This window comes from Anastrepha ludens, chromosome 3 (assembly GCF_028408465.1).
Source record: "Anastrepha ludens isolate Willacy chromosome 3, idAnaLude1.1, whole genome shotgun sequence".
Taxonomy (NCBI): Eukaryota; Metazoa; Arthropoda; class Insecta; order Diptera; family Tephritidae; genus Anastrepha; species Anastrepha ludens.
The window spans coordinates 57,043,248-57,056,219 of NC_071499.1; positions in this window are offsets into that span (position 1 = coordinate 57,043,248).

The following is a 12,972-nucleotide window of genomic DNA, read 5'->3' on the forward strand; positions in this document are numbered from 1 at the left end:
ACGTTTTCAATAATAGAAGTTATTTATGAGGATATAAGGAAGATCGAGTTAATATTGCTTTAGATGGCGTCTTGATATTTAGATCACAAACAGTGACGGAACTGAAATCTAACTGAACTAAAATCTACCAAAAATTGCTGGAAGAATGTCATAATCGAAATTTGTGGTATAAATATGCAGAAATGATCCCAGTGCACAATGCAGTTATAGTTGTTGTTGTAGTAGTAACTTTGCCCTGTCAGTGTAGTGTAAATCACCGGTCGTCTTCGCCTAGCTCATCTAATGGTAGGCCCAGGAAACATGCTTTTTCGATAGGTTGGGTCCAGAGGGAGAGGGATGTTGGATGAGAGGGTTTGGTGGGGCGTGTGAAAAGGTGGTTAGTGTCGTGCGGGGTGGCTTCACATGCCGGGCATATGTTTAGTGTGTCGGGGTCGATTCTGGATAGGTAGAAGTTTCACCTGCTACAGTACCAGGACGTAATTGTGCCAAGGTTATGCGGGATTCTCGGGAAAGTTGGAGCTCTTCGTCTGCAATGGCCGCTGGTTGGACTCCGATTACGGCATTCGGGGGTCGGGAGCTTAAGAAGGTTGTAAGAGTCTCTCAATGAATATTGTTAATCTGTCTGTCTGTACACTGTCCGATCCAGAAATTGTCGGTCTGTTTTGTCCTGGATCTCGTCCGCGTAATTGAGGAGGTGCCTTCTAACGTGCCTGGGAGGCGGCTCAGGTTCAAGCAGGTGTCTGCATGGGTGGGACCTGTGGTAACACCCTAACAGGAACTGCTTGCTGAGCAGTTTATTATGCTGCTTTACAGGAGCATATGGGCCTCGTCGTGGAGATGCCGCAGTCCTAATGGCAGTGTTTTGACAAGTTTGTAGCTTCGTTCACTGCGAATCACTGGTTCCAGGCGACCAGTCAGGCACAGCATAGTTTAAAACAATGCAGCTCTTCCCTTATGCTGAGTAAAAATTCGTGGCGATAGCTATTAACAGTAACTCATTTGATGATGAAGACCAATGATAACATACGCCGCGGTCGCTTGGGCTTCGAGAGCCACTTTCTCGACAGTGCGGGCAGCGCTAACTAAATTTCAGCGCTTATCATGCGTGTGCATTGCGGGGGCGATGTGAACTTGCCCTACAGCTGTGATGGAGGTGATGCTTGAGCTGACACCGCTTTATATAGTTATTTAGCAATCAGCCAAGCGTACCCTGCTGAATATTACCAGGGAAGGCTTCGGAAGAGAAAAAGTGGTGTCAATTAAAAACATGGAATTGCTGAGGCTGCAGCTCCCACTTACCGAGCCACCCAAAGTCATCAAATGCGAAAAAAAGTTCAGAATTGAACTGGACGATAAGTTGAACTGCAGTAGACCCGCATTTGAAAGGAAACTTCAGGAGTGAACCCTGCATTGATACATAGATGGCTCGAAGACCCTAGAAGGGATACGCGCTGGAATATTCAGCTCCAGAACCAAGCGTTCTGTGCCGATGACTAGTTTTCCAAGCATCTCCAAAAGGAGATGTATGCCATCTGTCTATGTGCAGAGATAAACTTAGACGAAAATTTCAAGAATGAGCGAATTGCCCATTCTGAGTGACAGACAAGGGGCTCTATCGTCCTGTGATATTAAGTCCTCACTGGTACTTGAGTGTATCAAGAAACTAAATCTACTAGGAACGTACAATCGCATTCGTTTAATTTGGGTTCCAGGACACAGGGTATAACTGGTAACGTAGTAGCGGACGGACAATGCGTTTGTCGTTTCTGTTACCAATTCCAGGATACTCCCATGCACTTTGTCTTTGAAAGTAAAGCTATAGCGTGGAGAAGGTTGAAACATCTCAACCAACTGGAGCCAGAAGAAAGGCGCAGACGCTCAATCAAACCCAGCTCTAGCCTGAGGTTAATAAGGGAACTGGGTCTGGAGGAGGTATTGTGATGTGTAGAGAGCATAAAATACCATGAGATCAAAGCGAAACTCTCATACATAATCTAACTCATTGGATGAAAATATGTTCACCTTTGATTGGGAGTTTGGCTGAGCTCTTCCTCCCATTTGTGGTGTGCGTCTTGATATTGTTCCAATTACCAATTACTTAGATTTAAATCACCAATGCAAAAGGTATGCGTCAAGTAATATTACTCTATTCCACACTTCACAGACTTCTTAATAAACCAGTAAAATCTGAGCAGTGGTAGAAAACGTGCTAGATCTATTGCCGACGACTGAAGTTTTAATGCGGATGAGACCCGATACTAGGGCTAGGGAATTGATAAAACCAAGTTTTTATAAAAGTCTGAGTTGCATAAATTCTTTTCAATTTAAAGTTGCTGCTTACTGAGGAGTATTTAAAAAAATAAAATTAATTTTTTAAGAGCTATAGGAAAGTTTTTCAAAAAAACACACGTAAAATTCAGAAAAATGCATGAAATGTTTATTTAAATCGATAGAACAGTCCATATAATAGGACTATCAATAAGTTCGTGCGGTTTTTTTTCGAAATTTGAAACTTTATTGACGTAAAATGGTTACAAATTTAATATTCAAAATATTGTCCATCGCTTACTACTACTTTTTCCCATCTTTCTGGCAATTCACGGATTCCCTTTGTGAAAAATTCGGTCGGTTTTGCCGCAATCCACGAATCGATCCATTTTTTGACTTCATCGTAATTACGGAAGTGCTGGTCAGCCAGGCCATGTTGCATCGATCGGAAGAGATAGTAATCGGATGGCGCAAGGTCTGGACTATACGGCGGGTGGGGTAGGACATCCCATTTGAGCGTTTCTAAGTATGTTTTGACCACTTGTGCAACATGTGGCCGAGCATTGTCATGTTGCAAAATAACTTTGTCGTGTCTATCGGCGTATTGCGGCCGTTTTTCTCGCAGTGCTCGGCTCAAACGCATCAATTGTCGTCGGTAGACATCCCCCGTAATCGTTTCATTCGGTTTCAGTAGCTCATAATACACAACACCCAGCTGGTCCCACCAGATACACAGCATAACCTTCAGGCCATGAATATTCTGCGCCGACGTCGATGTTGAAGCATGGCCAGGGTATCCATACGTTGCCCGACGTTTTGGATTGTCGTAATGGACCCACTTTTCATCGCCAGTCACAATTCGATGCAAAAAACCCTTTCTTTTGTGCCGTTGAAGCAGTTGTTCGCATGCCATAAAACGGCGTTCAACGTCTCTTGGCTTCAATTCATACGGCACCCAATGGCCTACCTTTCGGATCATTCCCATGGCTTTTAAACGTTTGGAAATGGTTGATTGATCAACTCCCAAAGTTTTTGCAACCTCTTCTTGCGTTTGAGCCGGATCTTGATCGAGCAATTCCTCCAATTCGGTATCCATGAACTTTGGCGGCGCACCCTCGCGTTCTTCGTCTTCCAAGCCAAAATCACCACTTTTAAAGCGTGCAAACCACTTCTGGCACGTTCGCTCAGATAGAGCATGCTCACCATAAACTTCCACCAAGATACGATGACTTTCGGCGAACTTATTCATAGTCCTATTAATTTAATGTTTGAAGATTATTTCATATAAATCTTGACCGCGACTACGCTTCAAATGGTCCAACCGCTTAGTCAAATTTTGGCATACTCTTTCCAATGTTTCGGCCGGTATCTCACATATAAATACTTTATTGTTGTCTTCCAGTATTAACGCACTGCAGGCTTGTCTGAATAGACATGAGCTTTAATATAGCCCCCCAAAAAATAATCTAAAGGTGTTATATCGCACGATATAATTGACAGGTCCCGAACGTGAAATGAAATGTTCACCGTACCAAACTGTAATCGACCATAATCGACAATTCTGCTTCTTTACGTATCCATTGATCCACAAATGAGCTTCGTCGCTGAACACATTTTTTCGATAAAAAGTGGATCTTCGGCCAACTTTCCAAGAGCCCATTGACCAAAAATTCTGCGTTGCGGTAGGTCGTTCGGCTTTAATTCTTGCATCGGCTGTATTTTGAAAGGCTTCACACCTAAATCCTTTCGCAAAATTTTCCACGTCCATAAAATGGAAGAAGCGCGCGATAAACTTTCTTAACAGAACACGCATTTTTATAATAACATTCAAAGATTTTCAAGCGTTGTTCGTTTGTAAGACGATGCATGGTTAAATTATAGACCAAACTGAAGATGTTTGACAGTGAAACAAAACACGAAACGTGCGTCAGCTGTTTAAACCAACTGTTTAAAAATATAATAGCTAAAAAATCTCCCGCTGTGTTTACCACCAAAAGATCCTTGGGGGGTTTCGAGTACGCGTAAGTTGAAGCCGCATATTAAATATTTTCACCAAAAACGTACGCTTTTATAAATTCAGGTCTAACGAACGAGATGTTCATTTTTTATTTTTATTTTTTCCCCTAAGCTAACAGTCGTTGTTATTCAATTTGGTCCAGGGCCAAGTAATGCGACGAGCTTGTGCGGAAAATAGAGGGATCTGAACAGTCATCTTGAAGACCTAGACTATGCGGCCGATATTTGTTTGATGGCGCACAAACGCTCGCAAATATAAGCGACTTGCAATCGGTTAGTGATTTTGCAACGCAGACAGGGCTGAAACTCAACAATGCCAAGACAAAGGTAATGTGCGCCAACACCACATGAAGTAGACGAGTTATCTTCGCAGCATCATTACAAAAAATACAAGAAATAGGCATACAAAATCGCATAGCAAAAGGACGAGCTACCTCTCGCATGCTGGATAAAATTTGGAGATCGACGTACATATCGACACCTACGAAGTTGAGGTTTTGTGATGCCAACGTGAAGCCAGTAGTATTTTATGAAAACGCGAAACGTGGAACTTGGCTGCATATGTCCTGCAAGAGGTGCAATCCTTCTTCAATCGTTGTCTTCACAGGATCATGCTGATATGCAGATATTCAAACCCGATGCCATATGCAACACTGACCTTTGGATTGCAACTAAATAAACACCTTATTTTCCTCAGTTCATTCCTCTCGGAAGCATAGGGCCTCGGCAAGCCTTGTCTTGCGTTTGGTTTCGTTAATCCTACCGACAGCTATCAGAGGAAGGAGAAATATTTTTAAGCTTCAGTAGAGTTATTTTTGAAAATAATCGAAAATCACTTCCTATCGCAGCATTGAAGTTTGTTTTCAGTTGAAGATGATGACGAATTTGATTTGGAGTAAATTTAATGTGATAAATAAAGAAATATCTTTGTATGTATGCATAACACGAGCAGCTAAAACTATTTTTTCGAAAAACTTGTAACGAAGTAGTTGGTTAGCCATAATTTTTTTGCCAAACACGTACAAATCATGCTATGATACTTACATATTTTTTATTTACAATTGGCACTATGCAGTTACAAAACTACACATCAATAATTTTGACCAGCTTTTGAAGGCGAATACCTCAAAATGCAACATAGCCCAAACAAAATTTTAATTCAGTGAGGCAGTGTTGCTGAATGGCTGAGTACCGCTTAACGACGCCATGCGCAAGAATCAATAAAATATGAATTAACTTTAACAATTAAAAAATATACATACATATGCGTATTTATGGATATGGATGTAAAATATGAATAATATTTTATTTGAAAGTTGTTAAAAAAGGTTTAACCTCTAACGTAAAATGCACCCTGTTTTGCGCACATAGCCTTAAAATCTGTTACATTTAGCATACATCCGTAGGCGCTAATAGGAGGGTTGTGTCTATGCTAATAGCAAAGTGTCTGTGCTACAATAAACGTGCCCTGGATACAAACCGGGTGTCGCTGATATTTTTATGCAGAAGTGACTTTTGCCTCAGCCAATCACGAGATAAAGTAAACATTGCCAAATAATATAATATTAGAATACAAGTGCTTGGTAATTGAAAAGGCGTCGTTATAAATGCTCTTGCAAAGAATTCGAGGTTAACAGTATTTTGCCACCGTTCAACTAGTACAACCTTCTATTAGTAACCAAAATCCAAAACTGAGTATGGCGTTGTTTTAAACGAGTTAATCGAAACTGGTTAGCGCTTATTAAACAATTCGTATTATTTTGGTAAAATCGACACATATGAATGATGCAAATACCATCTAAAATAATTCGAAGTAAGAGCAAACGAGCCAATTAGCAAAAAACACAACTAGGTTTCTGTAAAGGTGGAAATATACGCTCGGCATTGGTAAGGTGAGATTTTAAGAGTTAAGTTTAAGTTTTTTTTTTTAATTGAGAGTTTGTAGGCTCAACAGGGACCCCAACAGTACATCTAAAATGAATATATATTTATTCTGTAATTCCATGTCTTCTATAAAAAAAATATGCAGTTCTATTTGCACACTGCATTTGTTCGCGTGACTCGTAAGGTAGTCGTGCGAGCAGAGTCAAAAATTCCAGACTGTACAAAATATTGCGTAAAGTGTAACAATGGCTGCACTGGGTAAAACCGGTAAAAGCCGGTAAAGACCAATGTGAAGTTCACTAAAGCGCACAGAATTTCGAATTGGCTGGGGCACAGTCGGTTGGGGTGTACCATATAGCGCTTGTCGGTGGACGACGATGAGCTGCAGTGTATGATGTTTATTATGTGCAAGTCAACGCAATGCATATCGGTTATTGTACATACATACATGTATATATGTATCTACGTATGCATGCATTTCATTTGCGAGAGTGCTGCGATTGATGGGGCGGCTATGGTGAGACGCGATAATGAATTAAAAACTGATAGCTAGCCATCTAAACAGCGACGCCTGGCAAGCGAAGGAATTGTTGTATAAGTAGTAAATTTAATTGGCGCGTTTCTCGTGAAATAAAGAACGATTGCAATTAAAGAATATACATACAATACATAAATATGCGTATTTATGGATATGCATGTGAACTTTTGTGGGTCTGCTGCAGTTAAACGGAGCGGCTCCATACCTTTGGGTAACGTGAAGTAATTTTAAAACTGGTGTGAAAATACATTTTATATTTGTATTGCATTTATTTAATGATAACTGTGTTTAGCTACGTCGCTAATGACCGAATGACTGAGTGCAATGGCACCTCTCCACTTGGGTAGTAAACATATAAAATTATTTATTGGCATTTAAGGGCTGAGTAATGATGTGTGTCTGTCTCCATTGCCGCATCAAGTAAAGTTGCATAGCAAATGGCTTAAGTGCCCTTAACCAAGCATACCTAGCCTCCCCTTTCGTGCCTTTCAATGGCGCAGTGCCCCGTCAGAACTCTAATGGTAGTTTAGATTTGCTTCATACTCCTATTCACAAATTCATAAAATTTTCTAGTATTTTTCGCAGTTCGCGCACGTTTACCAAAAGCTTAAGCGAAAGCAAATGGGATATCCGTTAGTTGGCAGACACTCAGATGTACTACAGGGTGTGACTACATTTCTGCAAACATGCATACACACATACATATGTATGTATGTATGTGTCACGTTTTTGAAGACGTGTCATTTAAAACACTTAATTGCCTTCAATTGTTTTTCAATGCCATGCGAAATGTAAATAATTATTATTATAATATAAAAATTGTCAGTTCACTCAGACTCAATAAAATAGAACAAATACATAAATGTTAGTTGAGGAAATTGGGCTCAGAGAATTACTCTGCATCCATGAAGGGGGCAAAATAAATATTTAAGGTTGTAGTGCTAAATCCCCTTATAATTATAATAACTATAAGCATCGTCAGTAGTAAGAGAATAGCCTTGAAGTGTTTGTAGAGCTTAATATCTACATACATATGTACGAGTATGTTTTCTGAACGCACGGTGCGTATGAGTGACTTTTAATTTATTGCTATTTGCATACGAGTAACGTGCTGTTTGCCGTAGCGGTGTAATGCATTCATCTGCTCAGTGTGTCAAGTGGAAGAAGTCTCACTGCAATCGAATATTATATTTAGTGAGATAGTTTAATTGTTTATATAGGTTGTAGAAGTGCATTATTAAAAAAAAATTTGGTTTTGCGAAATTGAGGTAAAATATATGTTATTTAATGTCAAGGGAATCGGAAGCACAATTAGATGCTTTATTTTTTCTCATATTTCCGCGAAATTGAGAATTTATTTAGACAAAAAAAAAAATTAAATATAAATATTTTATTCCAAGAATTTTGATTTGCTTTCACAGAATTCGTATATTGCTGATTTTAGTAGCTCGTATTATTCGACATCCAATTGAGCTCTCTAAATATACAGTGCGATCAAATCATAGATATTGCGTTTCAAAGTGAGTTTTGTCAGTTGACAAGGTTTCACATAGCTAAAGACTGTTGCCATAAATCTCATTGTCAGTAGGAATATGCATTTAATTTACCGGTTTAACTCTTTAAATATGCTAGAAAAACGTTTTCTGTCTTATTTCTTGGTTGCAGGCAGACTCATGAATTCAATTTATTGAAATAAATACATTTTCAGCATGAAGCAACAATTAAAGGTGATTAAGTTGACTAATTTTCACCCTGTGTCAGGAATTTTTGAGCTACTTAATAAATCCGTTATGTCCTCCTACTTTTTATTTCAAAGCAAATTCTAAAGAAAAAGTACACAAAAGCATAGAATTTTTTTTTATTTATTTATTTTTTTTTTTTTTTTGTTTTTTTTTGAAACATTTAAATTTATTTACAGAACCATTCAAATCAAAACTTTTGGTAAAAAAGTTAGCAGACAATACAATTTTTATTGCGCCACAAGAAGTGGGTAAACGAGGGCATTAAGTTTGTGCATGACTCAAAAGACAAAATGAAAACGAAAAGTGGGGTAAAATCGTGCGGCACTTCATTGGTATCATGCGAAAAAGTTTGCGTGCATCACTTTTCGGCAACGAACTTCGAGATCGGGCCAGATTGAAAGAGGCAAAGTTGCTAGTGAAAATCTTCCTATCGAAATTTCGCATTTTTTGTATAAAAAGTGTAGTTTTATTTAAACGTATTTTTAATTTAGATCACATACTGATTGCCGTCTATTTTACCTGGTAAAAGAATTGGCCCATCTTAAGGAACGACTTGTGAAACTGGATAAATTCAAATCTCACGTCAGTCAAATATTTTCTGAGAGGCATATTAAAAACTGGGAGGACCCACACAAAAAAATTCATTGGGTAAGCATTGGACGACAGGGCAAAAGCAATATTCAAAATTCCCACATGCATAAACATCCCCCTGGGAATGGGGAAAATATTTTTTTTGTGGGAAGCTTATAGTTTTTAAGATATAGGCTAGTAAAGCTTCTGTGAAACGTACCAAAAGTTGCAGAAATTTTTAAAATAGATGCCAGTCATATGCATCGTCAATATATTATATACATATGAAAGCTTATGGAAACGCGGTAAAAATTTGCACACTATGCAACTCAAACGAAGAAGAAGACATGTACCATGTCTTAAGAAGGTGCCTTGTACTAAAGGAAATCAGAAAAAAAAATATACTTAAATGCAGAAAAGCTTAACAACGCTAAAGTAATATATATACTAAATGGCCAAGATTGGAGAACACTTACTGGCTTCATATACCCAGCCTGGCACTATAGAGATTTTCTTATAGCAGAGTTCCATTATTAACTAATTTAATAGCTGTGACAGGCAACATTGTTATTGTCAAAAACTTGTTTATTTATTTCTTTATTTACTTTAATATATTAAATGAATTAATGTAAGAATCAAATCAATTGTTAACCATAATTTTTTATAAATTAAATAAAGAATTACCTACTACTACTACTACTACACATCGACCTTTTCTCAATTTTTTACTACCTTTTCAAAGGAATAAGCTGTCCCTTTTTTCCTAACTTCCAAATTGCATCAGTGGTCTAAGTAGCATCCGAAATCAGTTGTCAAACTTTACACAACCTTTTATTATGGATTCATGCATTCTCAGCCCTAGCTGATTTTGTTGTTGCCATCACTTCTCAGAAAACAGTTTCTATTATATGTAACAAATTTTGTCAAATTTCAGCAATCGACTTAGTCAGGCGGTATTTACGTTTTTCATATATCTACGATGGTGAAAAGATTCTTAGAGGTGTACTACCTAGCAGACCGTTATTTGGCTCTGAGAGAATTTGACAGATATGCCGACGTCATTAGCTTTGTGTTGCACTAAGCTTAAGCTAAATTTTGGGAAACACAAAGCAAATGGAGTAGAATCCAAAGTTCCCCCCAAATTTTTTTTTCACCATACCTAACGTGCAAACTTGATATCTATCATCCTTGTATATCTACCTCTGAAATTTACCATATGCCAAATAGGAAACTAATCCGACAATAGAAAACTTAAGCTCTTTTTCGACGCGCAAAAAATATGCTTTAAAAATCCACCACTTTTGCCCGTCCAATTGTATGAAGTATGACAACGCCTGATAAGGCGGCCCATTCTTTCAGTCAAAGTTCTACAACTCTCTTAGTTTTCCTCTGATTGGCTTAGAATTTTGACACAAAACTACAGAACCGTGGACATTTCAAAATATGCAAGAAACACAAAAATCGGTAAAAAAAAAATCGGTCAAATGAACCTAACTCTTCACTACTTGCCTTTGCTAAATTCTTTTAGTCAAAGTTCTATAACTTCCTCAATTTTCCTCCGATTTGCTTGAAATTTTGACACAAAGCTACGGAAGCATTAACGTTTCCAAATATTTAAGAGAAAATAACTGCGAAAGGTTTATCAAAGACGTTGGTTGATGGATCGTGAGTGTGAAATACTGTAAGCAAACTATTAAAGTGAGCCATTAAAAAACTATTAAAAATAAATTAAATCCTTTTTATTTGCTTATAATTTTTGATATTTTGTTTTTATTTCACCAAGTACGGATGTATCGTGAAAAACAAAATTGTGAGGGGAACTTCGGCTGCTATGTAACGGGGGCGATTCGCCAGCTGAATTCTGCACGATCATTTGCCAAATCAGTCGTTGTTCAGTTGGCAACGAAGCAATAAGAGCGAGATTGTGTTGTTGCTTTTTCCTACATCACTAACACAGTCTTATCGCCAGCTGAAATCTGCACTATAATTTCACACATATTCTCACACTCCTCAAATCTGTCGTTGTTCTGACGCTTTCGAAGTGACATTGTGATAATTTTTTTATATATCACTAACACATTCTTTGTATATTCGTAAGAAAACCGATTCAGTACCCGGACTACGTCATCAAATTCGCTGAGAGTCAGCTAACGATCTAATATTGGCCACACTATTAAACATCTTTTCAGCATGATTGCGATCCTAAATGTGTTCCATCAATATTCCATACTACACTTTCAATAAATATAGTGATCCAAAAATACTGTCAGTAAATAATGAACGGTTGACATGCCCCTTTGATATAAATAAAAAAACTATTAACAAAGCAGCAAGCTGAGGAAATCTCATACATACATGCAAACATACATACATACATACAAAAGTGTAAAAATAGGTAGTTGTAAGGAAAGCTGCCAATTTTGCTTGTGGTAGTACAGACGAGATCAATTCGTATTTGTATATACATATACTACGAGGGCATATGTACTTGTATGTATGTTTGAAACGTGTGAATGAAACAGCTTCTAATAAAAATAAGGGGTAAGAAATATTTAAACCAACGGAGAACATCGAATTGAGTAGCAACAAAACACTGTCCAGATGGTGGCCGTCGCTACAATAAACGTCGCCATAACGAAAATAAAAAAACTTATTCACTGCCACTTTTAGCAAGTAGAGGGCGAAGAACATACAAAAATAAAAGTTAATAAATAAAGGGTAAGAATCATTTAAACATCTACAATCATGCAAAGAGCTACATACACCTGCAATGTATATTGTACCTTTATTCATAGTGCAAACAGCTCTGACGCCAGTGATGTTGCTTCTAAATTTAAATATGTACGTGCATATACGCCGATGTGGAGAAATTCAATAATTGAGTAAATATGCACACTTATGTATGTACAGTGTTGGAGTTTCGATGCATATGCATTCAAATTATAGGTCGTGAATATTGGCTCTCTTTTTGTATTAGCAGAAATTTTGATACATTTTATATAAAAATATTAAAAAAAATACAAACAATACAATTTTTTATTATTTCTATTATGGCTTCGAATATTTCCTTTTTGCTAAGGTGCACTAAATTAACCTACAAACAAACTGCATATGTATGTATATATGGTGGGTTAGTTGTATATTTACATGCATATGTATGAGCGTATGAACGTATTATCGTAATAATACGTTTAAATATCGAACATTTTGTTCTGCGAGACACAAACTTTTGATTCATTCTTTCTTCTATATTTTAGCATTACTGAAATGCTTAACAAAACACTGCGCGTGAGTCAGTATACATGCGCATACACAAATATATGCATACACATATACACAGAACTAATTCTAAGCATGAACGTTATCGATAAGAAATGTGGTGAGTGAATAAAACAATTAATAACACGCGTACGCACAACTTCAGTTCACTTTGCAAGCCGGCAGTAGTCGCAGCAGCAGTAAAGTCAACGACAGCTTTGACTGCAGCGCGTGCAGCGCAAGAAACAGGAAACTCAGTATTCAATATAAGTGCGCAGAGAACTGAGTTTTGCAGCCGCAATACCAACAAATGGCTCACAATGCAGTCGAACAACGGAACAGCTATTGCAACCACCATTCATTGGACGATGTGCAGCCGACAGAAATTCAACGAATTGAACCGAAAGTAAACAGAAAAAAAACACACACATGAAAATTGAGAACGCTGAAATGCAAATGTGCTGAGTGTTTCATTCCGTCAATTTTATGGTGGAAGAGTCAGAAATATGTGACAAAATATATAACGTCGTCGCGACTACAACAACAACAACAAATATTTTCTCCACCACCAGTAGATGCTCAGTGTCTGCGCTGTTGCTGCTGCGCGGTTGCCAACTGCGAATTACGAGTTCGAATACTCTTTTTGTTTTTTTTTGTGTTACAAACGATTTTTCGCAATATAGTGTTGTATATTAG